Source organism: Schistocerca gregaria, chromosome 4 (genome assembly GCF_023897955.1).
Source record: "Schistocerca gregaria isolate iqSchGreg1 chromosome 4, iqSchGreg1.2, whole genome shotgun sequence".
Taxonomy (NCBI): Eukaryota; Metazoa; Arthropoda; class Insecta; order Orthoptera; family Acrididae; genus Schistocerca; species Schistocerca gregaria.
In genome coordinates, this window is record NC_064923.1 from 323,638,280 (window position 1) to 323,665,892 (window position 27,613).

The 27,613-nt window shown below is 44.0% G+C and overlaps 1 protein-coding gene across 4 annotated transcripts in view; it reads left to right on the forward strand.

The window, feature by feature from the left end:
- LOC126266784 (irregular chiasm C-roughest protein-like) overlaps positions 1-27,613 on the forward strand; it is a 1,732,081-nt gene that overhangs the window by 747,257 nt on the left and 957,211 nt on the right. The window contains exon 4 of one of the 4 annotated variants that reach the window (XM_049971327.1): positions 235-274. The exons of the other annotated variants lie outside the window; for them this stretch is intronic. The gene's annotated coding sequence lies outside the window, so the exon portion shown is untranslated. The remainder of the gene's footprint in view (positions 1-234; positions 275-27,613) is intronic. 4 annotated transcript variants of the gene reach the window in all.

Below are 27,613 nucleotides of genomic sequence, written 5' to 3' on the forward strand. Positions count from 1 at the left end.
TTTCTAGCAATTATTATGTTTTAAATTTAATAAAATTCTGTGATATTTGCAGTATCTTGCCTTCATATATTCTTTTGTTTGCACTTTATAATTTATCAGTAGTGCTGGGAAGCAATTTTCATTCGAACTAAATGTGAAACAAAGAGAGATAAGGGTTTATAAATTTATGTCACTATGTGTTCAATATTTTTTTAGTGATGTGGGTTTATAGTGTCTTTCCCTTTTTATTTTCAGGTGAGCTCAGACGACTAGACATTTCCGGCCTGAATGAAGGGTAAGCGAAATAAGTTTAAAAAAGTCGATGACTTGCTTTACCACTGGTAGAATAAATTAGAACTCCTGTTCTTTTCTTTCGTTGATATCGAAAGCTTTGCTTTATTGGTTGCGGCCTCCAAGAAAACATATCTTAGTAAAATTGCTGAAACCGAATTTGTTTCAAATATCGGAGAATTCTGTACCATCTGAACCCTTTGATCTCCACCTTCTTTAAGTTGAACAAAATCTAAATAATGTTCGTAATGATTGGCTAAATGCTTTCGCTTTCGTTATCTTACACAAGTATCAGTGTTTTTTTTTTTCACTCTACAATAGTCATAGTAGTAGTACTTGTCATGTAGCAGTTTACAAGGAAATCCAGTTTTTTTATATATGACAAATATGACAACATCCTACCGCTAAAAAACATTTGAAGCTCTACGCGACTCGTAAATACCGACAGATGTTATCAATAGCTTTAATTCGGCATAAGTAATTAAATCCATATCGACACCTTCCTATATTTCACATTATTCCAGGCAATAAAAAAATTTAGTTACTGCCGAGCTCCATTAAAGCTCGATGACACGAAAGTATTCAGTTTATAATTTACGGAAAGCCACCCCGTGATTACCGTTTCCGGTGAAAATAAACGAAACAAAATAAATGTCAGCAAGAGGTAACTTTTATTTCATATATTATATTCGTGTATGTCACTGTCATGCTAATAAAATCCTTTTTGTACATGTTGTTACAGGGATTTTAATTATTTAAAGAACAAATTTTTTTTCTCCTATATTTATCGATCTATTGACTGTTCCATCACGAAGCTTAAGAGTCTTATATGTTATGTTTACAAATTTTTTAAGTATACAGTGGAACCGAGTTGCCATAGCCGGTAGAAATCAGTTGTTGTTGTTGTTGTTTGTTGTCTGCAGTGATAAGACTGACTTGATGCAGCTCTCCACGCCAGTACAACGTGTGCGCGTCTCCTCAATTGTGCATAATTACTGGGTCTCTCATGCACTTGTACTTGCACATACAGAGTGTTTCCATAAGAGTGTGTAAAGATTCAACAGGAAGTAGAGAGTGCTCCAATGGACATTTTGAAGTAGGAACTTGGGGCCAGAGAAGCCATCTTAAGGAGACATGGAGGTACACTTGTCTACCGCTTTGTCTAGCAAAACTGCTTTCCAGCTTATTTACATCCAACATGCCTACAAGTTTGCACGTACTGTGCTGTTTATTTACATGTGCATTGTTTTATGTTCTCCAAGGAAACAGAAAGATGAGCCTGATTACTAGGAAGTCATGATACAGGTTTTGTTTACTTTACTTGCCCGTAAGGTGTCTCTGTTGTATTGTATTCACATTGTCCCGTGATAGAACGTGCTGTGAATCAGCGACAGACCCATTCATTTCTCAGAGCTATTCAGCACGAACAGTGCAATAGGATGGACCAGTACCGGTACACTTTCGCAGTACTCACTGACGTGCACCTTATGTATGAGGAAGCACTTTGCAATGCTCTCGCTGCTGAAAGGCTGTACAGGGTTTTCCTAACAGGCGTCCGCCTGCTTAGCTGCGTGCTCGCCTCCCGTGCAAGCGGGCCCGGGTTCGATTCCCGGTCGGGTTGGGATTTTCTCCACACGTGGACTGGGTGTTGTGTTGTCCTCAGCATCCTTTTATCCTCATCACCGGTGCGCAAGTCGCCCAACGTTGCGTCGAATGAAATAAGACTTGTACTTGGCGGCCGAGCTTACCCGAACGGGGCATCCCGGCTAACGATGCCATACGCTCATTTCCATTTTTCCTAACAGGCATTATTCATTAGGTAAATGATGACATTTGCAGTTAACTGTAACCAGTGTAAATAAAGCCTCCCGGTTAGCCGTGCCGTCTAACGCACGGCTTTCCGGCTTCGGAAGGAGCGCCTGGTCTCCGGCACGAATCCACCTGATGAGCCGGCCAATCTGTGGATGTATTTTAGGCGGTTTTCCACCTGCATCGGCGAATGCGGGTTGGTTCCTCTTACACCGCCTCCGATATATTATGTCGGCGATTGCTGCGCAAACAAGTTCTCCACGTACGCGTACACCACCACGACTCTACCACGCAAACATACGGGTTACACTCGTCTGGTGTGAGACGTCCACCGGGGGCCGAACCGCACAATAACCATAAAGAGTGGTTCCGTGTGGGTCGGCGGAAGGGTGAAGTGGACTGCGGTAGTCGTCGTGGGGTTGTGGACCACTGCGGCTGCGGCGGGGACGGAGCCTCTCCGTCGTTTCTAGGCCCCCGGTTAACACACAATACAATGTAAATAAAAAAGTACACAGTAATATAATTTTATTGCTATTATCTCCTTAAGCTGGCTTCTCCGACCCCAGGTCACCTACCTCAAATTGTTCAGTGTTATATTTTTCTAAGCTCTTACAGAAACAGTATAGTTAGGTCTTGCTCTCCTTGCGCAGTTTTTACCAGTCACATTTCCTCCCATTACCAAACTGCCTATTCCTTGGTGCCTCAGGATGCATCATCTCAGTCGACCCCTTTCTTTAATTGCGTTGTCCTGTAAATTTAATTTCTGACGACTACACTCAGTACCTCTTCCGTAGCTTTCCAATCTACACATTCACTCTTGAGCATACTTCTGTATCAGCAATTTTCAAACAATTGTATTCTCTTCTCTTCTCTTTCTTTCTGCACTGTTTATAGCCCACATTGGTCTTCAGTATAAAGCCACAGACCAATAATTTCAGGGAAACTTCCAGACTCTTACTTTGTTATTGGATGTTAATGTATTTGTTCTTCTCCTAAATGAGTTTCTTGCTATACTATTCTTCGTTTGATACATTTTCTACAGCTCCCGACGTAATTTATTTTGGAGGCCACAGAACGAAGCTCATGAGCTACTTCTGTGCTTCGTTTGTTAATCTAATCGATTAAGGATCGCCTGGTTTAATACGACTACTCTCTGTTTGCCTTCTTTTACTATTGTTGTTGTTTCATCTTAAAACACCCGCCAGGTTAGCCGAGCGCGCTAAGGCGCTGCTTCCTGGACTCAGGTACGCGCCGACGAGGGCGCAGCCTGCATGTGGTTTTTAGGCTGTTTTCCACATCCCCGTAGGTGAATACCGGGCTGGTCCCCACGTCCCGCCTCAGTTAAACGGCTCGCAGAGACATCTGCTCACTTTCGCACTCTTCCATGGATTACACTAGTCACAGACAGGGTACACTAATTCCGTCCCAGGGGGTACAGGGTGGCGGCAGAAAGGGCATCCGACCACCCCTTCAACTAACATTGCCACATTAGTTTAACCATGCCGACCCTGCGTATCTGTGGGACACGAGGTGCAAGCAAAAGAAAGAAAGAAAGAAAGCTGTTCATCTTAAAACCTATTTTCAAGACATTGTCCAATACGTTTAACTTAGTTGCAAACTACTGTCGTGCAAGTCGACTGGTTACAGCTTGGAAGGCGTAGTCTATGTTTTACATGATGACAAACGACTTTTCCGTATTATCATAGTGAGTTCAACTCCGCAGCTGTAAAGATGATGACAAAAGTGTAGGTAAAATCAGTGGTCCAAGAGCGTGACCAGACTATCAGCCCTACACTAGCTAGGGTGCAGCCCTTCTATCTGCCGTGGCAGTAGGAGGGGAGGGTGTGGCTAATAATTCGCCCAGGTCGCCTTTAGACTCTGGACAACCTCCCTGGTACTCATTCTGACGGCAAGCTAAGTCGGTCTGGAGTCTTTCTGGAGGAACTGAAACGAGCAAAGATTCCCATCCCCATTCGCGATTCAACCCAGGACCTCCAGGGCCGTAGTCTAGTATTCCACTCTCTAGACCACCACGGACACTTGAGATGATAGTAACAACGAAAAACGCTGCTCCGTCTACAACAGCGGGTTATTTGGTATTTCCTGTTTCGATTCAGGTCAGGATCAATACCAGGTGACCACAAACGGCAGCACAAAACGATGGTGACCAGTCCTGTCATACATCGATCATCGCTGACTTCATGTCTTAAATGAACTCGGTGTATAGGAGATGTACGTCATACACAAGTGACTATGGTGATGGTGATGATGATGATGATGATAATGATGATGATGATGAGGTCCCATACTCCGAGGAGCGTAGGGAACGAGGCGGGAGATGCGCACCGCCGACTATGCAAGGTCCTTGAGGATGTTGTTTGCCATTGCCTTCCTCCGACCGTGATGGGGATGAATGATGATGATAATGATTATGATGATGATGCTGATGATGAATACAACACAACACCACCCAGTCATAGCGAGGCAGGGAAAAATCCCTGAGCCGCCGGGAATCGAACCCGGAACCCTGTGCGCGGGAAGCGAGAACACTATCGCAAGATCACGAGCTGCGGACAAGTGACTATAGAAGGAACCTGATACCTCTGAAGGATAATGCCACAGGTTACTCAAACATCGTACGTGCAGTACGTCAGTGCTTTAATAATTGACACAAATCCATTGCTTAACGTAATGTCTGCCATTTTGATGACGTCAGACAAGTTCTGAAGGGATTATTCATAAGTATTGCTGGCGTTTCAGCAGAGGACTGCACGAAGATTTCTAAATATACGGATAAATGTGAATGGACAGAGTATATCCCAGGATCTGCTTGTAAGACGATCTGTTACATTGTTGCAGAGCACACCACTGGGAGAAAGACGTGTCAAAACGCGTAGACAAGCTGTGCGCTCCGTATAGTCGCATCAAATTAGTTCACACCTGCAGACAGGCAACCGAATGAGAAGATTTGCGAAGCAGATTGCTGTCTTTGCGTTTCCTACGCGGCATCAACTTAGTGAAGGTAGTCACACTACCGTAGGCACTGAAGTGTTCCACACCACAAATGGTGACAATTTGAGGACCTGTAGTGTAAGTTCTCTGTCCACTGATATGTGTCCTATTTCCGTACATCTTGTAGATTTTGCGCAATCCTCTCCTTAACCCTGGAAGTAATTACGAGAGCTATTCTGAAAGTACGGCCCGATTGGTCACGCAATGGAAGACACAGTAAAAATCAAAAATGTTTTATTTGCAGCAGTTTTCTACATCTTCCAACTACTTCTCTACGTAGTCATCTCTCCAACTTAGACATTCGTCGTAGAGTTCTGCGTACTTTCCAGTATCCTCGTCATGGAAGGCAGCCAGCTGCGCTTTCCACCACGTCTTTGCGCTTGTCTACAGTCCGTTGTCTGTGCCAAAATGTTGTCTTCATAGCCAGCGGATCATGTAAGCAGAGAGCAAAGTTTGGGCTTTATGGTGAGTGGTCAAACATTTCCCACCAAAAACGCTGCAGGGACGTCCTCATTGTCCCAGAAGTGCACGGACGAGAAATGACATAAAGAAGGAAGTTCACAACAGGTACACTAGTGGGGTTGCATGAAATCAGGTGAAACCTCGCGGCGGACACTATTGCTCTAGGCATATTTAAGTGCTCACTGTGTGCTCATAACTGAAAAGAGCGATGTGTCGTGATCCACAGGCAAACTAGAGACACTGACCAACGCATCTGTGCAAAGCCTCTTCGATGTTCACTGTCGTTTCCGTCGGACCTTACTTCCCGAAAAGCCGTCGTATGAATGACTTCGTGTTTCCCCAGTTTCAATATAAATACACTACTGGGCATTAAAATTGCTTCACCACGAAGTTAACGTGCTACAGATGCGAAATTTAACCGACAGGAAGAAGATGCTGTGGTATGCAAATGATTAGCTTTTCAGAGCATTCACACAAGGTTGGCGCCGGTGACGACACCTGCAACGTGCTTACATGAGAAAAGTTTCCAACCGATTTCTCATACACCAACAGCACCTGACCGGCGTTGCCTGGTGAAACGTTTTTATGAGGGCTCGTGTAAGGAGGAGAAATGCGTACCATCATGATTCCGTCTTTGATAAAGGTCGGATTGTAGCATATCGCGATTGCCGTTTATCGTATCACCACATTGCTGCTCGCGTTGCTAAGATCCAATGACTGTTAGCAGTTTATGGAATCGGTGGGTTCAGGAGGGTAATACGGAACGCCGTGCTGGATCCCAACGGCCTCTTATCACTAGCAGTCGAGATGACAGGCATCTTATCGGCGTGGATGTAAAGGATCGTGCAGACTCATCTCGATCCCTGAGTCAACAGATGGGGACGTTTGCAAGACAACACCAACTGCACGAACAGTTCGACGACGTTTGCAGCAGCATGGACTATCAGCTCGGAGACCATCGCTGCGGTTACACTTGACGCTGAATCATAGACAGGAGTACCTGCGATGGTGTACTCAACGACGAACCTGGGTGCACGAATGGCAAAACGTCATTTTTTCGGATGAATCCAGGTTCTGTTTACAGCATCATGGTGGTCGCATAGCGGTGAACGCACATTAGAAGCTTTTATTCGTCATCGCCATACTGGCGTATCACCTGGCGTGATGGTATGGGGTGCCATTGGTTACACGTCTCGGTCATCTCTTGTTCGCATTGACGGCACTCTGAACAGTGAAAGTTACATTTCAGATGTGTTACGACCCGTGGCTCTACCCTTCATTCGGTCCCTGCGAAACCCTACATTTCACCAGGATAATGCACCACCGCATGTCGCAGCTCCTGTACGGGCCTTTCTGGGTACAGAAAATGTTCGACTGCTGCCCTGGCCAGCACATTCTCCAGATCTTTCACCAATTGAAAACGTCTGGTCAATGGTGGCCGAGCAACTGGCTCGTCACAATACGCCAGTCACTACTCTTGATGAACTGTAGTATCGTGTTGAAGTTGCATGGGTTGCTGTACCTGTACACGCAATCCAACCTCTGTTTGACTCAATTCCCAGGCGTATCAAGGCCGTTATTACGGCCAGAGGTGGTTGTTCTGGGTACTGATTTGTCATGATCTATGCACCCAAATTGCGTGAAAATGTAATTAAATGTTAGTTATAGTATAATATACTTCTCCAATGAATAACCGTATATCATATGCATTTCTTCTTGGTGTAGCAATTTTAATGGCCAGTAGTGTACAATTTCAGTTTCCTGCTACAACGTCCTAAGTGAGAGAGGTCCTGCTGGTCAGATTAATCGCTATAGTTTCTTGTAGAAATGGCTGGCTTTCACCATATCCACGTCATTTCAGGAGGAACGAACGGTTGGTGGGAAGGTGTGGTAGAGGCAGCAGATTTACGGCTGATCAGCATTCCCCTCAAAACCAGCGAGTGGTTGCAACGGGTCGGGCCGCGGAACAGAACCGCCTGTGAGGGCAAGCCGAACGCCGCTGTCGGTACTAAACTGTGTGGAAGGCAGGTGGCTAGTCGTACACGCACCATCGGCGTGCTGCCAAGTCGAGACGCGTGTGAGGAGCTAAGGTGGCGGTGGTGGTGGTGGTGGAGGGGGGGGGGGTATAGAGAGGGATGGGGGCCGAGGGGACGCGGTGGTGTTGCTGCTACATTAAGAATAATTGAAGCACCCTCGGGAATCGCCGCTGGGGGAGCAAACGGGCAGCGCGGAATGTGCAAATGGCAGAGCCGTGTCGGCCGCTTGTGCTCCTCGTCAGGCAACTTCGCCCGCAACAACGCCGCCTCTCGCTGGCGGCTGCCGCCCCCGCGCGCCGTGCTTTACGGCCCCGCAGAGAACTGAAATAATTAAAATTGGTTAACTGCGCAACTCCGGCGCTTCGGGGCCGCCCGGCGCGAAACCGCCCCGCGCGGGCGCCGCCCGATCCGGTGCTTGTTACACGGCGCCCCACGCCGACAGACAATGTCTGAAGATGATTTTGCGGGAACAGCCGAAACGACGATAATATCCTCCCTCGCTCCTTCAAGCTCAAACACCACAGAGCTGAAACCGCTGTTGCTAAGCTCGCACTCCCTTGCTGGAGTTCAGAATATTTCGCACTATTAATCACAAAAAAAAACGGTGAGTGATAAATCTCTATGCATAAAAGGAAATGTCCTTTAGGACAGAAGCTTGAAATTTGGGGACGTTGTCGAGATCACACTGAAGGTATCGGTTAAGAATGAATTTTTCGAAATTACACGCCTAAGGGGGTCTAGATGGGGATGAAAGGTTTTTCGAAAATGTCTCTCTTAAGGCAGTTTTATAGCTAGAACTACAAAAAGTAGTAGGAAACAAAAAAATACGTGTTTCAAATTTTTGGAAATTAGCACAAATTTCCGAATTCTAATTAATCTGAGTTGCCGATGCTGTTGTTGCCAAGGAAGACGCCACGAGAGCAGCCCGATTTAGAATTCTGTCGTTTGGGTTGCGTATTTGTAGGAATGAACTAACTCGATTCGACGATGTCGAGCAGGATGTCTGTGTACATGTTCCGACATGTCTGCTCTCTAGTGTAACTATCACACAGCGCATGTTACAAATTGAGACTTGAGAGAAGTTCTATCGAGTGATACAAGCCTTTTTTGTGTGTCTTCTAGTTTTCAGGCAATAATCTTCTGAAACGACAGAGATAATTGTGAATAACATTGTATTTTTTGTTCAAAATCTGCATCCGGTCATTAATGCTGTTTTGTTTTGACACTTTCAGACATGTTACAGTGAAAGGGTTTCCATCAAGTATTAAACCTGCGCTAAATGTTCTTGTCTTTTGGCCAGGTTAAAACTTTAACCAGTTTCCGCAACTAGTTTTCCTGGTAGCTTTGGTCAGCTAAGATCGTACCTGTGTTACATGCCTATTGCATACCTATTTGCCGTTACAACAAACGATCGCTTTCTTTATGTATGCGATCAGTGTCTTACTAGTCTTCTCTAAAACGTGGACGCGATTAGCCATCTAGAAACTGAGTGAGGATATAGAAATGGCTAGATAACCTACGGCACATTTTATTCTCCATCGTTACACTCCTGTCTGCTACTTAATAATAAATATTATTTACAGCAGAACTGAAACTGTTTATTTCTCGTTTTATTGAAAAATTGTTGATGTGTAGTGTGAAACACAGGGATGTTATAGTAAAAATAAAGGAAACAATTCAGATTTATCATACATCGCCAAAAAACGCAATTTCCTCAACGAAAAGATAAAATAAAACAAAAACTCAAAAGAAAAATATATCAAACATTGCCTCAATACTTTGTCGAACGTATATAAAACATGCTCCTATTATTCGTAAGCAACTTGTGCATTGATCAGTAACAATAGGAAACTCTTGCCTCCCATCATGTTGAAGAACCTTGTATTGAGTACAAAATAACAACAATAATTATATATATACTTTTTATCTTCGTGCATGTAAACTGTTCTCGAAACAGAAGTAATTGCTTTGGTTACACAAAAGCGTATAAGTTAACGGATCAACTAATTTTTATTACTTGTAAAATATAGTTTATATTCTGTAAGGATATAAAACGCACGGTAGACTAACACTGAATGATGCACTGTTCTAATTACGTGCAAAACAAGCAACCAAACAATTTAAGCAAATAGAAGTAGTCGGCTCCCATTTTCTGTTTTAGTCAATCATTTACGTTTTTTCCCCTACTAATTCTACGAATACTAACCGTAATCCAACCACTTACTTCGTCATTTATGTAGTTTACCAAAACTATCGAACGAAGTAAATGTACAAATACAGCGCGTCATGGCGAGACGAACAGTACACTATTTCTGACCTGAAATCTAGCTACAGTGTGTTTTAAAACTTTTTACAAGCCAAATAGACTGGGACTGACTTGGAATATTAGCTGACACGTATGTAGGCCAAAAGTATGTAATGTAAAACGATTTGGAAGTATTTGTAACATTTACCAGTTTAATCCCCCATGAAGATAATAGCAGGTGGCATGTAGAATACAGCGGTAAGAGCCACGCAAACGAATATATCACTTAGTTGATTTTGGGCACTAATTTCCATCGCTCAGTCTCTACACAGCGAAAACAAAAAAGTTTTAAAAATAATAACAAAAAAAAGAGAGTGAGCCACAAAGCCGTGGCGCGTCCGCAGCAAAACGAGGATATCATTCCATGAATGCAAAGCAGGAAACAGAGAGAGGCAAATTCGAAACAATGGCCGCCGTCCGCTAACAGCTTCAATTCGGGTTGGAAAAATGCCAGCTCGGTTTTAAAGCAACTCGCTGCGAAGTGCATTCCGACATTTCCAGACCGATTAGATTGGCTGTACCACGAGGGGGAGGCAGGGAAGAGGAGGGGCGGACGATTTGTGCAGGGTAGGGGTTGGTTGGCAGACTGCGAGAATGCTGAAACGTTCGCGATGGCAACGGGTGCATCGTAGCAGCCTGGAAAAGTGGGTGAACGTACGTTTGGTCGTCGAGAGCAAACGTTCTGTGTCCGGATTAAGAAACGTGAATATTCTACTAAAATAGATATGTTCACCACATAGCGTGCGTGCCTTTACCCTGAAGATGAGTGGTTATAGCAGTGCGAAATGCTAATATAATTACGTCGTTAAAAATATAAGCAATAAACGTACGTAGATTGTTTCTGGGAGCTTTGCTTTCGTACTAGATCTAATGTCAGGGAGGCCCAGAAGCTGTTAATACGAGCTAGTTACTCTTCTTTTTTTCCTGATGGTATACTAGTAATAACGGAAGAAACTTGCTGTTTTATGCTTACAGCCAGTTTGATACATTCCTTCGTTTGGAGCTCTTCCGTCTCCGTTCTGTAATAATGTGCACCATTCTAGTAGGTGGGTAATAAACAAAGATAAAATGGAGAATTCATGGACAGATTTGTTTTTCTTTAAAGTAAGTGAAGCAATCATCAAACCGAACATTGTTTTGAGCATCACAGTGGTTTCTAAGATATAGTTCCCTTGGATGTGGTTTGCCGTTGCTTTGCTCTTACCTTTGAACTGACTTACCCAGCCAGTTACAGCGGGACCTATAGTTCTAGGTTAGAGTTGTAAGACTATTGTAGGCCACTGTAGACAACCATAAGTCAGCGTAAACTGCTTTAGTCAGTTAAGGTCTTACTTTCAGCACCTGTACGCTGGGTTTGTTGGGTCGTTTGTTACATCGTTTGTTGCATGCCTTTCGGGCGGCACTTTACAACGATCGCTTTCTTTACGTATGCGATCAACCTTACTAGATTCCTGTAGAAGCTGGAAGTTGTTAACTGTCTAGAAATTGAGAGAGGATATATAAAGGGCTGGGTAGCTACGGGACATTTTTGTCCTACATAGTTATCCCCAGTCTGTTACTTTAGAATAAACAGCAATTGTAGCAAAATTGAAACTGTGGATGTTTAATTCAGATTTTATTCGAAAAGTGTTGGTTTGTAACGTGAAACAGAGGGATGTTGTAACAAAAGTAAGAAAACAATACAGATTTATTATATAGCGTTAGAAAACGAAATTTCCTCAGCAAAAATGTAAAATAAGGAAAACCCAAATAAAAAAACGAGTATATCAAACATCGCTTCAAAACTTCGTTGAACATACATGAAACATGTTTCTGTTATTCATAAACAGGTTTCGCATTTATCAATGATAACGGGGAACTCTTGGCTTTCATTATAATTAAGAACGTTATTCTGACTATAAAATAACAATTTTATGTATATATATGCAAGTAAGCTGTACTTACATCAAAAGTGATTACTTTGGTTACATAGAAGCCTACCAGTTATGCGACCAACTAATTTTTATTACTCTTAAAATGCGATATATGTTCTGAGAGTATAAAATATGCAATGGGCTAACACTGAATTACCTGAATAACTAGGTGCGAAAGAAACAACCAAACAAAGCAAGAGAATTCATCAGCTTTCATTTTCTCTGTTACACATTCATTTATGTTTCTTTACTTACCAATTCCACCAGTGCAACCGGTAATCCTACGATTTACTACGTCGTTTATGTGTTGTGCCAAAACTATCGAACCGTAGTTTTGGCAGAACGCAACTCTATTCAACATGGATTCCGAAACAGGATGCAATACGTCGTTTTTCACATCAACAGACATTGCTAGAGATGAAAGAAGTGATAAATGACTGATAAAAATCCAAGGAGTCACCGGGGATTGAGACAGAGACCTTTGGATTTGTAGTCAGTGCACTTTACCATTCAGCCACCGAGCCAAAACCGAGTGGAGTGATGTAGTGGTTACGATACTGCACTCACATTCGGGTAGATGGCGGATCAAACTCGACCAGCTGTCCACATTTAGGTTTTCTTTGACTTTCCCAAATCGCTTAAGGCGATCGACGGAATAGTTGCTTTACAAGAACATATCAAATTTCGAGTATCACATTTACCTGGTCCGTACTTCCACCCTTGTCTAATGTCAACGTCGCCGACACGACGTTAAGCTTTAACGTTCCTTGCTCCTTTTTCCTAAATTAAACGAAATCTCGATAGTACTTGAAACTCCTAAACAATTATGCTTACATATTTTGTTACGCGTATTAGCTCAATCGTCACATCTTTCAGTACGCTCAGCACACGCATTACCTCATGTGCTACGATTACAATCTGCTTTTTTGATATTGCTATCGTGCATACCGATAGGTCTCCTTACGGGCGTATACAAACACGTTTTTTCTATAGTCTATAATACCGGTCGACAGCCCAGACAACACATACACAGTAACGACATACAGGGCGGCAATTATTGCACAACATGAAAAAAAAACGCATTTAGTTACGAACTACGGCGTGCACACACATTATTCAACATGTAAATGTCACTGCAGAGATCCGGTTTTAGGTTAAGACAAGTTGGACACGTCTGCCGTCTTTGGCGATGACGTGGCGCAGACGAATAGCGAAATTCTGCATTACGCGCTGAAGTGTAGGAAAATCGATGCTGTCGATGACCTCCTGAATGACCGTTTGCAACCCAGAAATGGTTTTGAGGTTATTGCTATACACTCTGTCTTTAATACGGCCCCACAGAAAGGAGTCGCATGTCTTCAGATCCAGAGAATATGGCGGCCAGTCGAGGCACATGCAGTGGCCTCTGCGTAACGCAGAGCCAGAATGCGGTCCCCAAAGTGCCCTTCCAGGACATCAAATACTCTCCTGCTTCAATGGCAACGAGCTCCGTCTTGCGTGAACCACATCTTGTCGAAATCTGGGTCACTTTGGACAATGGGTATGAAATCATCTTCCAAAACCTTCACGTACCGTTCGGTAGTCACCGTGCCATCAAGGAATATCTCACCCATAAATCTGTGACCGAACGTTGTACACCACACAGCCATCCGTTAAGGGTGAAGAGACTCTTCGATCGCGAAAAGCGGATTCACATTCCCCCAAATGCTCCAATTTTGCTTATTCACGAATCCCATCCAAATGAAAATCACTATGAAAGAAAATCTCTAATTAAAATGCTGAGACTTTCTCCAGATTGGTTAACAAAAGAGAAATGTGTAGAACATTTGTCACGCACGTCTTGACACTCGAACAAAAATAATGACGCTTGGACGCCTGCCGAATCTTAGTTGAAATGGAAAACGCGGTTGATTCTCTCTGAAAAAAATAATCACAGATGACGAAACTTGCTGTTATAAGTACCGACCTACCACAAAACGACAGTGTACAGAAGTTAGCGTAAAAGGTCAACTCTTTGGCAACATAACTGACAACTCGAGCACGTGTGACGCGACATGTGAACAACATCGCAAAGGACCTTTCCGACAGTGTCACGTGGTTGTATGAATTTTCTGTGTGTTGTATTCAAGCGGGAGGGACGGCGGGCTATGTAGAACACTGAAAAATAACTAACTTATCTTTTCTCTATTTTTGGCGATCCAGTCTCGAAACAATTTAGGTTGATGAGGTATAATAACGGATGAGTGAAAATATGAACGTTGTTTTTCTTGAGTACGTTGCCCAGTGTGTCAACTAATTCGTCACCTGCCAGTTTCTCACAACATAGTGAGCTATGCGTAATGTTTATAAGTTGCCCTCGGTTTCCTTACCTGACTGCACTATAAGACAGCCTAACGTGTTGGGAACGCTACAATCAGGTATCACTTGTTTCTCAATTACTGCTTTCCTTTCCTGTCTCAGGATTATTAGGATTGCCAGTTTTAACCTTAAAAAATTATAATGAAGGATCAGTGAAAATTTGAACGCCGTTTTTCTCGAATATACCTTCTAGTGTAAAAAGTAATCGGCCACCTGCTGGTGTTTGACATTATTCCGAGTTAAACGTAATTGTTATAAGTGTCAGTTTATTTTAGCTAACATGTCTGTTGGGCGCGGAGTCGCTGGAGCACGTTACGGACTGGCGGACGTCGAAACGTGAGCACTGCCGACCTCTGCGACTGGCGCCAGTAGCGTGGGAGCGCATCGCACATGGCCCGCAGCTGCGTGCACGCACACCCACGCAGCCGGCTATTCCTCTCCCCCCTCCCTGCCAAGGCCAATCCCACACACACACACACACAGGCTCTCGCTGACAGCGGCCGGCTCGCGGGCCAACCCCCTCCTTGTATCAATTTGCTGCAGACGCCCCAATCGCCGTGACGCTAAATCACGCCGTCACATCCGAATTAAATCGCATCTCTGTTAGCCGAGAGGGGTCCATTCACTTCGGCAGCTACAAGCGACCGCTCACCCGTCCGTTCTTCTCTGCCCGTTCCCGCTTACAGTACCCTGCTCCAGCTTTTTTTAACGTATTAAGAGCCGATTGGGACCGGAAAAATTCTCTTGTGTCTGTGCGATGCGGATTTTTTTTTCTTTCTTTCCTTTCCCTTTCTTTCGCTGAACGATCGATGCCTTCGTCGGAGACTACTCGACTTTCGAGCGCTTTTATCGTGGGTCACATTCTGTGCACTTAAGTTCCAACTGATATGAATAATACGCAGCTTTCAAAATGGCGTCTGTAACGGAGATGCGTTCCAGCCAGGTATCTGTCACTGAGTTTCTTTCGTCGGAAAACCAGAGCACCGTAGATATTCACCGTCACTTGCAGAATGTCTACGGAGACCAGGCAGTCAACAAAAGCACGGTGAGTCGTTGGGCAGTTTCTTTCGTCGGAAAACCAGAGCACCGCATATATTCACCAGCACTTGCAGAATGTCTACAGAGACCAGGCAGTCAACAAAAGCACGGTGGGTCCTTAAGCGAAGCGTCTGTCCCATGGCAACAATGACGTGCAAATCTGTCCGATTTCCTGCGTTCCAGTCTACCGCACTAAGATGTGACCCTTACAGTGTTGGAGCCTGTGGATGTCCTCATTCGCACAACCGAACACCTCCTTGCATGACAAGCCTGACACAAGTCTGCGCATCCGAGAGGAGCTGACAAAATTTCATTGGACTATTCTTTCTCATCCACCCTGCAGCCCATATCTCATACCTTCCGAGTTCCATGTGTTTCTCTCTTTGAAGGATGCTCTCCGCGACAAGCAGTATGTGGATGATAAGGAGATTATTGGCAGCAAGACATTGGCTCCGACGTCGACCAATAGACTGGTACCGGTGCTTCCAGTAAGGTTGTGTAAGGCCGTTGCACTGAACTGAGATTATGTATTCACCTGATCTTGCGCTCTGACATTTTCATTTTTTCCGCTCTCTGTCAAACAGTCTTCAAGGAACTTCGTTTCCGGGTGAAAATATGCTCCGAACATGGCTCCACGAGCTCTTCCCCTATCACTAGCATAGTTGCTACAGTAGCGGGATCGAAAATTAACACAGCGTAGGTAGACTGTTTAAACAGCAAAGGAGAATATACTATTAATAACTACAGTCTGTATCATGTGTACGTTAGCCCCAGTAGCTGGTGATTGATTTGGGTCTGGGAAATGATGATAAGAAAATGAGAAACCTCAGGCTGCAGAAGAAGAAAATGTACAAGCCTAACTGCCATCAGTTGAAGGTGACAGCAAAGGTGCTAAATTGTGCTACTGATAAAGACTGAATATCATTCCTCATTCTCTGAATGCTGTAATTTATGACTGCAATTATCTTTCATCTTATTTATGTCATTTCATTGTAGCCATTTTTGTTACTGTTTTTGTGGAATAAAAAAAGAAAAAAAAATGTGGTCAGATTGACTGAACGTCAATCCTAAGGGCCTGGGATTGATTCTCGGCTGTGTTGGAGATTTTCTCCGCAAAGGGATTGGGTGTTGTGTCGTCCTAATCATCATCATTTCATCCCCATTGACGCGCAAGTCGCCGAAAAGGCGTCAACACGAAAGACGTGAACCAGGCGAGCGGTCTACCCGACAGGAGACCCTCATCACACGATATTTACATTTACGTTATGTGTATCTGTTGTTTTTATGAAACTAACGGAAAAAAACTACCAACTTATGCACCAATATAATAAATCACTTTTTGTGCTCTGACGAAATGCTACAGCCAATTGGTACGTGTTGTATGATTTCCGTATCTTCGGATATCGCCGCGCGGGATTAGCCGAGCGGTCTCGGGCGCTGCAGTCATGGACTGTGCGGCTGGTCCCGGTGGAGATTCGAGTCCTCCCTCGGGCATGGGTGTGTATGTTCAAAATGGTTCAAATGGCTCTGAGCACTATGGGACTTAACTGCTAAGGTCATCAGTCCCCTAGAACTTAGAACTACTTAAACCTAACTAACCTAAGGGCATCACACACATCCATGCCCGAGGCAGGATTCGAACCTGCGGCCGTAGTGGTCGCGTGGTTCTAGACTGTAGTGCCTAGAACCGCTCGGTCACTCCGGCCGGCGTGTGTGTGTTTGTCCTTAGGATAATTTAGGTTAAGTAGTGTGTAAGCTTAGGGACTGATGACGTTAGCAGTTAATTCCCATAAGATTTCACACACATTTGAACTTTTTTTTTCTTCGGATATCAAAATTATGTCGAGGCAGAATCTGTTAGGGTGATCACATCTCTGGTAGTATTTATTAATTATAGTAACAGGGAACAGATCTTTGGTATTCTCCTTTCACCTGCTACCACTATCAGTTGCTGAAAAAAAATGAGTGGCGAATAAATTACTGACGTTTGGTGGCAAAAATTTCTTGAATAACATTGGGACGTAGCGATTATAGTACTGTCAATAGAATTTTATGTCTGTTGATGGTGTACGAGGTATTGAAACCGGTCATGTATTAACAAAAATACACTACTGGCCATTAAAATTGCTACACCAGGAAGAAATGCAGATGATAAACGGGTATTCATTGGACAAATATATTATACTAGAACTGACATGTGATTACATTTTCACGCAATTTGGGTGCATAGATCCTGAGAAATCAGTACCCAGAGCAACCAACTCTGGCCGTAATAACGACCTTGATACGCCTGGGCATTTAGTCAAACACAGCTTGGATAGCGTGTTCAGGTACAGCCGCCCATCCAGCTTCAACACGATACCACAGTTCATCGAGAGTAGTGACTGGCGTATTGTGACGAGCCAGTTGCTCGGACACCACTGACCAGAGGTTTTCAATTGGTGAGAGATCTGGAGAATATGCTGTATCTAGAAAGGCCGGTACAGGGCCTGCAACATGCGGTCGTGCATTATCCTGCTGAAACGTAGCGTTTCGCAGGGATCGAGTGAAAGGTAGAGCCACGGGTCGTAACACATCTGAAATGTAGTGTCAACTGTTCAAAATGCCGTCAATGCGAACAAGAGGTACTAACAACCAATGACACCCCATACCATCACGCCGGGTGATACGCCAGTACGGTGATGACGAATACACGTTTCCAATATGCGTTCACCGCGATGTCGCCAAACACATGATGCTGTAAACAGAACCTGGATTCATCCGAAAAAATGACGTTTTGCCATTAGTGCACCCAGCTTTGTCGTTGAGTACGCCATCGCAGCCATGGTCTCCGAGATCATAGTCCATGCTGCTGCAAATGTCGTCGAACTGTTCTTGCAGATGGTCCCCACCTGTTGACTCAGGGATCGCGACGTTGCTGTACAATCCGTTACAGCCATGCGGATAAGATGCCTGTCATCTCGACAGCTAGTGATACGAGGCCGTTGGGATCCAACACGGCGTTCCGTATTACCTTCCTGAAGCCACGGATTCCATATTCTGCTAACAGTCATTGGATCTCGACCAACGCGAGCAGCTATGTAGTGATACGATAAACCGCAATCGCGATAGGCTACAATCCGACCTTTATCAAAGTCGGAAACGTGATGGTACGCATTTCTCCTGCTTACAAGAGGCATCACAACACGTTTCACCAGGCAACGGCGGTCAACTGCTGTTTGTGTATGAGAAATCGGTTGGAAACTTTCCGCATCACAGCACGTTCTAGGTGTCGTTAGTGGCGTCAACCTTGCGTGAATGGTCTGAGAAGCTAAACACTTGCGATTCACAGCATCTTCTTCCTGTTGGAAATATTCGCGTCTGTAGCACGTCATCTTCGTGGTGTATCAATTTTAATGGCCAGTAGTGTACTTTGGGATATAGACTGAAAAATTTTATATCACTAATGATACAGACTTCTTTTATTTTTTCTCGTGTATGGAGACCATCACGCTACATTAACGTCCCTACTGCGTTATTAGAAACTACACAGAGGAATACCACCTTCCATTGCACAAACATTATCTCTTTTAGCGAGCGGTTACCTTAACTGGAGATAATTACGGTGTATCACCTCTGCAGCATCGTATCGTTGCAGCTTGCACTCAGACTAATGAAGAACTACGCATAATTGAATCCTTTGGAGTTATAGACACTTTCCTGAGTGCAGCTAACGTGGAAACAGCCACGGATGATTTCAGGGAGCATGACACAGCGACGAGTAACGTTTCAGCTCGAATTCCACATGCGGTCGTCAGGATTCCCTATTTGGGGTGTAAGGGTGTGTGGCATATAGAAAACGCGACACGATTCGTGTTTCCGGGAAATATGGGCGGTGTTTTCATTCGTGGGCGGGCAGATTTATGACGGACCGCTGGCAGTCCGGCTGTAGCCGACCGGGCAGGCAATTACGTGGCGCCGGTGACGCAGCAGGACGCCCCTCCGCGCTTTGTATTAAAATTTTATGCTCGAAGAATGACATTAATTAAACTCTCGCAACGCATTTCAATTAAATTTTCGCGTTGTTCCTGCACAGGGGGCAGATTTCCGCACACGGAAACAGGTGGATTGTTGAGAACACACTGCCTAGTGCGTTGTCCACTTTGCTGCCGCATTTGCAGGAGCAGAATTAGAAGCAGCTTTTTCCGCCGCAAGTCAGGTGATCTTCTGCGAAAGTGACTTGTACACATCTCTTTGTTTCTTTTAGTAAGGGGAAGTGTTGAGGGGGTGGGTGGCATGGCAATTAAGGGCTGTTACCACTCTAATAGTTGGCGCCTTGTTAAAGTTGTTGGACTCGGTAGTGGGGAAGAGTACGGTCTCAATCTCCGTTTTGTCACTGTAGTTCAGGTTTTACGCCTTGTTCCTGTTCTTCTGCAAGGATAGGCTGTCACGCTTTTCCTCCCTTCAGGCTATTGTCGCGTCACATTTCTCGACGACCTATGGCCTAACTTCTTGTTCTGTACTACATAAACTTCTTTATCGGTCGCGAAGACTCCTTTGGTTCAAAGATTAATGGCTCTACGCCCCTTTACATTTCATTGTCAACCATAAGACTGGGTGGGACGGTTGAGGTACGGCCTATTGTTTTTTTTATTTTATTGAGCAATATACAATCCCAGTCATAATAATATAAGATCGTTACCAATTGGAAATATTTGGGAAAGGGTTACCATTGGTGGGGTTAGCCGAACAACCGAGGGAAACCACACGGCCGCGCGGGATTAGCCGTACGGTCTCAGGCACTGCTGTCATGGACTGTGCGGCTAGTCACGGCGGAGGTTCGAGTCCTCTCTCGGGCATGGGTGTGTGTGTGTTTGTCCTTAAGATAATTTAGGTTAAGTAGTGTGTAAGCTTAGGGACTGATGACCTTAGCAGTTAAGTCCCATAAGATTTCACACACATTTGAACATTTTTTTTTCTTAACCACACGATAACCATGGTCGGAACCGTAGTACTTCAAATATTTTTATTTTGTTTCTGGAACACAACGTAGCAGACAAAAACATTAAGGTCTAATGTGCAGGAATGTACCAGTTAGTCTGTGTAATAGAGTGAGGGATAGAACTTTATCGGTTTTTGCACTGCAGATATTATTTTAGTATGCTCCATGACACACTTCATTTTATACAACGCTGATTTTCGTTGACGGCATCGAGAAATTGAGTTTTAATATGAGAATCATTGAGAAACAGACAGCTGTCTAGCGGACAGTGGAGGAACGCATTTGGAAATTTTTATGAGATATGGGGACATTAGCAAATGATTCAGAAGGACAGAAGGTAGATTAGGAATTAACGTTGGTCGACAGCGAGGTCATTGGAGACGGACTGTAATTTGAGTTTGTTTTCTTGAGGATAGGGAAGGAAATCGGCCGTGCCGTTTCATAGGAACCATTTGCCTAGAGCGACGAATGTAATGTGATTAAATGAAAATAAGCGGAAAATGCAATAAAACGAGTGAATATCTCAATTGAACTCCACGACGCCTGAAATGTCGAGGTGACGAAAAGCTGAAAGACGGATAAACAGCTTTAAAAACATGCAAGAGCAACTTGGGAGCCTTTACGCAGCTTCATCCAGATGAGTAGGCCTATTGCATAGATCGTGTTCGATCGTCATGTATCCACCTTCCACTAAAACGTAGTCCCCTTCTGTTCTTATCTCTTGGAATCCAGCAGGGACTTCATCCATCAGTCTACCAATCATTCGCTTGACAACATAAGCCACTCAACTCAGTTTCATTTACATTACAACCATAGTTACGTCTGTTACCTGAACGATTTTTATCTCTCCCTGTCTTTACCACCAATTTCCAAACATACTTATACATTGCATGCGAACGCTTCGGAGTGCTTTTCCGCCTCTCCGAATTGGCATAGTAGATCATAAAAGATTAGCTAGGGTCACCAGTGAGAGTCAGCGAACCTTCCGATTTTGTCTGTAACAAAATTCCCTGTAGACGCATTGGACGGTCCGGGCAACTTTAGTCACGATGTGGTCAATGCCACGTCCACACAGGATAGCTCTTTCCTGACCTTCTGTCACGTCTTCTTGTTAATCAATCTTGCAGCGTTGATTTGGTGTAACTTACTGGAAAACACATACTGCTTCACAACAGTTCGTGCTACCGTGATCGTCTGTTACCAGTTCCTCGCCATCCACAGTAGTCCAAAGAGACCAGTGTGCTCTTCCATGGAGATGACTAATATGTTGCCCTGTGGGCTACGTTCAGTTGCTCTGAGAACTTCCCATTTTCTACTGTGATGAGGTATTATTCTGCAACAAGCTGTAATAGTCGTGTTCCATACCGAGCCCTGCAGATTTAACATGCGGTTGTTTGGGCCTGATTTTACCTCCACTCCATCTCAGTCCAGAAATCGTGCAGTCCGTTCACGAGCTGCCCCATTCGAAATGATTCGTGTGATGAGTTATATGTAAGCAAAAATTTGAAAACTTTCGCTGTACTGCTTCCATAGATTCTCAAACCGAAGATTTTAAAAAGAAACACGGGGTATACCATTACACCAGTACAAAAATTGGTTCCAAGGCCTCAAATCAGTAGTAGGGCGATTTTCAGTAGGCTATGAGTCGGCATCAGTTTTCTTCCCCTATTCATTTTCTTCGGTATTTATTTATAACAACACGAACACAAGCTATCGTAAATATTACTCACCAGTTACGTCATCCACGGTGTGAATAACTCAGAGCCTTACCAAGAAATAAAATCTGCAATCCTCCGACTGCCCTCCGAATCTTTTCACTGAATATGGAGACTTCCGTTTTTATCTTTACGGCAAGGTGGCGAATCTCCGCAAAACTGTACAGACTGGTTCGCTCCTGGTGACTCCACCACACGGCAAGATCCGATCATCTGTTACACTGAAATCAGAGTCTTCGCTGAATATGATACCACTCGACTGCGAGCTACCTCACCGCTACCAATGCAGCCCGTCATTAATTGCCTGAGATCCAGAAACTGTCGTTCGACAGAGGCCAATTGCAAGGGTGACAAAAGGCGTTTCGTCTCTGACTTCACAACACATATCGTCAAGAAGCAGCAATATCTCGCAATTAATGTAACCAGTATTCACTGTCGTGACTGTATTGGATGGTCGAATACTGCAATACGTCTTTACCGATTCTCGTATACCGAGTCGTTACAACAGAGGGCCGCGAGCTATTAGACGAGCGGTCTTAGACGCTGCAGTCTTGCACTGTGCAGCTGGTCCTGGTGGAGGTTCGAGTCCTCCCTCGGGCATGGGTGTGTGTGTTGGTCCTTAAGATAGGTAGTGTGTAAGCTTAGGGACTGCCGACCTTAGCAGTTAAGTCCCATAAGATTTCACACACATTTGTGTGGTAGGACATGTTCTGAGGCATCAAGGGATCACCAGTTTAGTATTGGAGGGAGCGTGGAGGGTAAAAATCGTAGAGGGAGACCAAGAGATGAATACACTAAGCAGATTCACAAGGATGTAGGCTGCAGTACGTACTGGGAGATGAAGCAGCTTGCACAGGATACAGTAGCATGGAGAGCTGTACCAAACCAGTCTCAGGACTGAAGACCACAACAACAAAACAAAAAACAAAAAAAAACCATTTCCTGTTACTTAAAATTACTACCCTTAGTTTTCAAACAGTTTCCGGACGAAAGGAAAAGCATGTATCCATTACTTGCAGCTGCACACTTCTTGCAGATCTTCCATAGAGGACACAGTGAAAAATGGGTTTGCAAAACACTGAGTAGTGAACCAAATTGCACTCTAGGCTCTTTTTATTCTTATGTCTTTTTCTGCCCCTATAGTCGCTCATTTAATTTGGCCTAAATAGGAGAAAACTCTTCGATGGATGCTATGATGTCACTATTGATTTATACAACTTTATTTTCGACGTATTGGTTACAACTTCTTGTAGTAAAATTGTAACTGATTTTAGTGTCTCATTCCACTTTTTCTCTCTCAGGTTCTGTCTTTGGTTCAGACTCAATGTGTGGGTGGGGATTATTAGCGACTGATACTAAAATTTAGACTTTCACGGCCGGAAATATCATGTCCATTATAATTATCCGGGCTGTTATGCCGTGGTCGGTTGATGAATTTTGTCTCAATTCCCAACGTTTCGTCTCCGATTGCGGGAGACATCAAGGGGGTCCGTAGGTCGATAGTGTTGGACCTTCTATCGACCTACGGACCCCCTTGAAGATGTCTCCCGCAGTCGGAGACGAAACGTTGGGAATTGAGACAAAATTCATCAACCGACCACGGGATAACAGCCCCGATAATTATAACGGACATTATTAGCGACTACCTTGTGGGATCAGTAATCCTCTCATAACGCCTCACACGCGAGGCTTACCTGCATTTTCTGTGGGCGGCACTGCCTCCCCTGTTGGAAGGCATTTTTTTATGGTACGGAGGGTACTGCAGCTACCGTTTCAGCTTTTTTGCGTGGAGGCATCTCGAAGTCTATCCTGAACACACACTGAGGCCGAACCGGTGCTGATGGCTCACTACCACTAAAACATTAGTACACACTGAACATTGCCACCTGCCTGGTATGTTTCCATGTGTACTTTCAATCACTGAAACCTACAAGGATCTTCTATCACCACCTTGAAGTGGATGTACCTCCCTTGAAGCACATTTCCGGCCATATCTCCATATGCCCGTTTTTTCTCCGTACTCTCTAATGGATAGTTTCATACAGTTGGTTCCCAATTAGCAAAATCAACCTGTTTTTGATTATTATAGAAGGTAAGGACATCATATTCACGTACAACATCACTGTGAATTATTATGGGTGGAGGTTACACTCAACAACCGAACTAGGTTAATAATTGGCTCCTTTTACCGACCTCCCGACGCAGCATCATTAGTGGCAGAACAACTGAGAGAAAATTTGGAATACATTTCACATAAATTTTCTCAGCATGTTATAGTCTTAGGTGGAGATTTCAATTTACCAGATATTGACTGGGACACTCAGATGTTTAGGACGGGTGGTAGGGACAGAGCACTGAGTGACATTATACTGAGTGCACTATCCGAAAATTACCTGGAGCAATTAAACAGAGAACCGACTCGTGGAGATAACATCTTGGACCTACTGATAACAACAGACCCGAACTTTTCGAATCTGTATGTGCAGAACAGGGAATCAGTGATCATAAGGCCGTTGCAGCATCCTTGAATATGGAAGTTAATAGGAATATAGAAAAAGGGAGGAAGGTTTATCTGTTTAGCAAGAGTAATAGAAGGCAGCTTTCAGACTACCTAACAGATCAAAACGAACATTTCTGTTCCGACACTGACAATGAAAAAGTTCAAGGCAATCGTAAAATGCGTTTTAGACAGGTACGTGCCGAGTAAAACTGTGAGGGACGGGAAAAACCCACCGTGGTTCAACAACAAACTAAGGAAACTACTGCGAAAGCAAACAGAGCTTCACTGCAAATTTAAACGGAGCCAAAACCTCTCAGACGAACAGAAACTAAACGATGTGAAAGTTAGCGTAAGGAGGGCTATGCGTGAAACGTTCAGTGAAATCGAAAGTAAAATTCTATGTACCGTCTCGACAGAAAATCCTAGGAAGTTCTGGTCTTACGTTAATTCAGTAAGTGGATCGAAACTGCGTATCCAGACACTCTGGGATCATAATGGCATTGAAACAGAGGATGACACGGGTAAAGCTGAATTACTAAATTCCTTTTTGCAAAGCTGTTTCACAGAGGAAGACCGCACTGCAGTTAATTCTCTAAATCCGCGCACAAACGAAAAAATGGCTGACATCGAAATAAGTGTCCAAGGAATAGAAAAGCAACTGAAATCACTCAACAGAGGAAAGTCCACTGGACCTGACGGGATACCAATTCGATTCTACACAGAGTACGCGAAAGAACTTGCCCTCCTTCTAACTAGCGGAAGGTTCCAAATGATTGGAAAAGAGCACAGGTAGTCCCAGTCTTCAAAAAGGGTCGTCGAGCAGATGCGCAAAACTATAGACCTATATCTCTGACGTCGATCTGTTGTAGAATTTTAGAACATGTTCATTGCTCGAGTATCATGTCGTTTTTGAAACCCAGAATCTACGCTGTATGAATCAACATGGATTCCGGAAACAGCGATCGTGTGAGACCCAACTCGCTTTATTTGTTCAGGAGACCCAGAAAATATTAGAAACAGACTCCCAGGTAGATGCTATTTTCCTTGACTTCCGGAAGGCGTTCGATACAGTTCCGCACTGTCGCCTGATAAAGTAAGAGCCTACGGAATATCAGACCAGCTGTGTGGCTGGATTGAAGAGTTTTTAGCAAACAGAACACAGCATGTTATTATCAATGGAGAGACGTCTACAGACGTTAAAGTAGCCTCTGGTGTGCCACAGGGGAGTGTTATGGGACCATTGCTTTTCACAATATATATAAATGACCTAGTAGATAGTGTCGGAAGTTCCATGCGGCTTTTCGCGGATGATGCTGTAGTAGACAGAGAAGTTGCAGCATTAGAAAATTGTAGCGAAATGCAGGAAGATCTGCAGCGGATAGGCACTTGGTGCAGGGAGTGGCAACTGACCCTTAACATAGACAAATGTAATGTATTGCGAATACATAGAAAGAAGGATCCTTTATTGTATGATTATATGATAGCGGAACAAACACTGGTAGCAGTTACTTCTGTAAAATATCTGGGAGTATGCGTGCGGAACGATTTGAATTGGAATGATCATATAAAATTAATTGTTGGTAAGGCGGGTACCAGGTTGAGATTCATTGGGAGAGTCTTTAGAAAATGTAGTCCATCAACAAAGGAGGTGGCTTACAAAACACTCGTTTGACTTATACTTGAGTATTGCTCATCAGTGTGGTATTCGTACCAGGTCGGGTTGACAGAGGAGATAGAGAAGATGCAAAGAAGAGCGGCGCGTTTCGTCATAGGGTTATTTGGTAACCGTGATAGCGTTACGGAGATGTTTAACAAACTCAAGTGGCAAACTCTGCAAGAGAGGCGCTCTGCATCGCGGTGTAGCTTGCTCGCCAGGTTTCGAGAGGGTACTTTTCTGGATGAGGTATCGAATATATTTCTTCCCCCTACTTATACCTCCCGAGGAGATCACGAATGTAAAATTAGATAGATTAGAGCGCGCACGGAGGCTTTCAGACAGTCGTTCTTCCCGCGAACCATACGAGACTGGAACAGGCAAAGTAGGTAATGACAGTGGCACGTAAAGTGCCCTCCGCCACACACCGTTGGGCGGCTTGCGGAGTATAAATGTAGATGTAGATGTAGATTGTGTCTATCAAGTAGCGACAACAGTAAAGCAAGGTAACTTTTTGTAAATTCGTTTTTAATACTGACGCCACAGTAGAAGTAATGTCGTGTCAGCTACTGTAGTTAATTTATGTCTCATGTTGATTAGTTCGATCGAGACTGGTAGCAAGGGAAAGGTTGTATCACTGGCTGCTCTTGACGTTGTATAAAAAAGTCTTTTTGTTGGCACATCCCACAAGGGGACTATCAGACTTGTTAGTTGCGAATTTCGATGAGTCTGGTGTGTGCTGTAGAGACATCAATCTTCAATATGTGGCTAGCAGCTTTTCTTGCAGTGGCCCCTACATAACGTCAGTCACACTTCGAACAAGCAAACGTAGTACAATGGCAAAGGTTCGCGGATATCATGCTCGTGGTAACCACTTCCAATCCTGCCCGGGTACTTCTTACATTATTACTTCAAAGGCATGGCAGATTGATCAGACACTTTACGCTCAAATTTTTGTACCTGAAAGAAAAGCAGGGTCCTGCGACGTAAAAATTATCCCACCCAAATGTAATCTCCTTTGCCATCCCTGTGCCGTTTATTTTTACAGGCAGGTTGAAATGTTCGTGGAAAAAAATTCATAATGTTCCTTACGTGCTAAAGAGTTGCAGAGAAATCGCTTTGAAGGGAGATTCCTTAACAAAACAGCGTGCATTTCAGCGTCAGTTTAGTGTACCTGATTTCATGTGAACGATGGCATACTCTTGGTTCGCAACGAAGTTGATCGAAGAAAAAATACTCTTTTTGAATCCAAACGAACTGTGTTTTACGCTATCGTTTTTGAAAAATCCGTGTGTCTGCAAGGCAGTAGCTTTCAATAAATGTGTGTGATGTTCTGTGAATTGGCGATCGATTTTGTGACAAGCACCAACCGGGATTTTGTTCTAGAGCAGAAAGCGATGCAAGCAATAGCGTGTAGGACGATTCTGTGATCCATTCTGTAACAAACAAAATAAACAATTCAAGAACGTTTGCTGTAGTTATTGGTTTGTAAATGAAATTACTACGGCTAAAGTGATTGCTTTTGAATGATTTAGAATCGCGTATGTTATTTAAATGTAT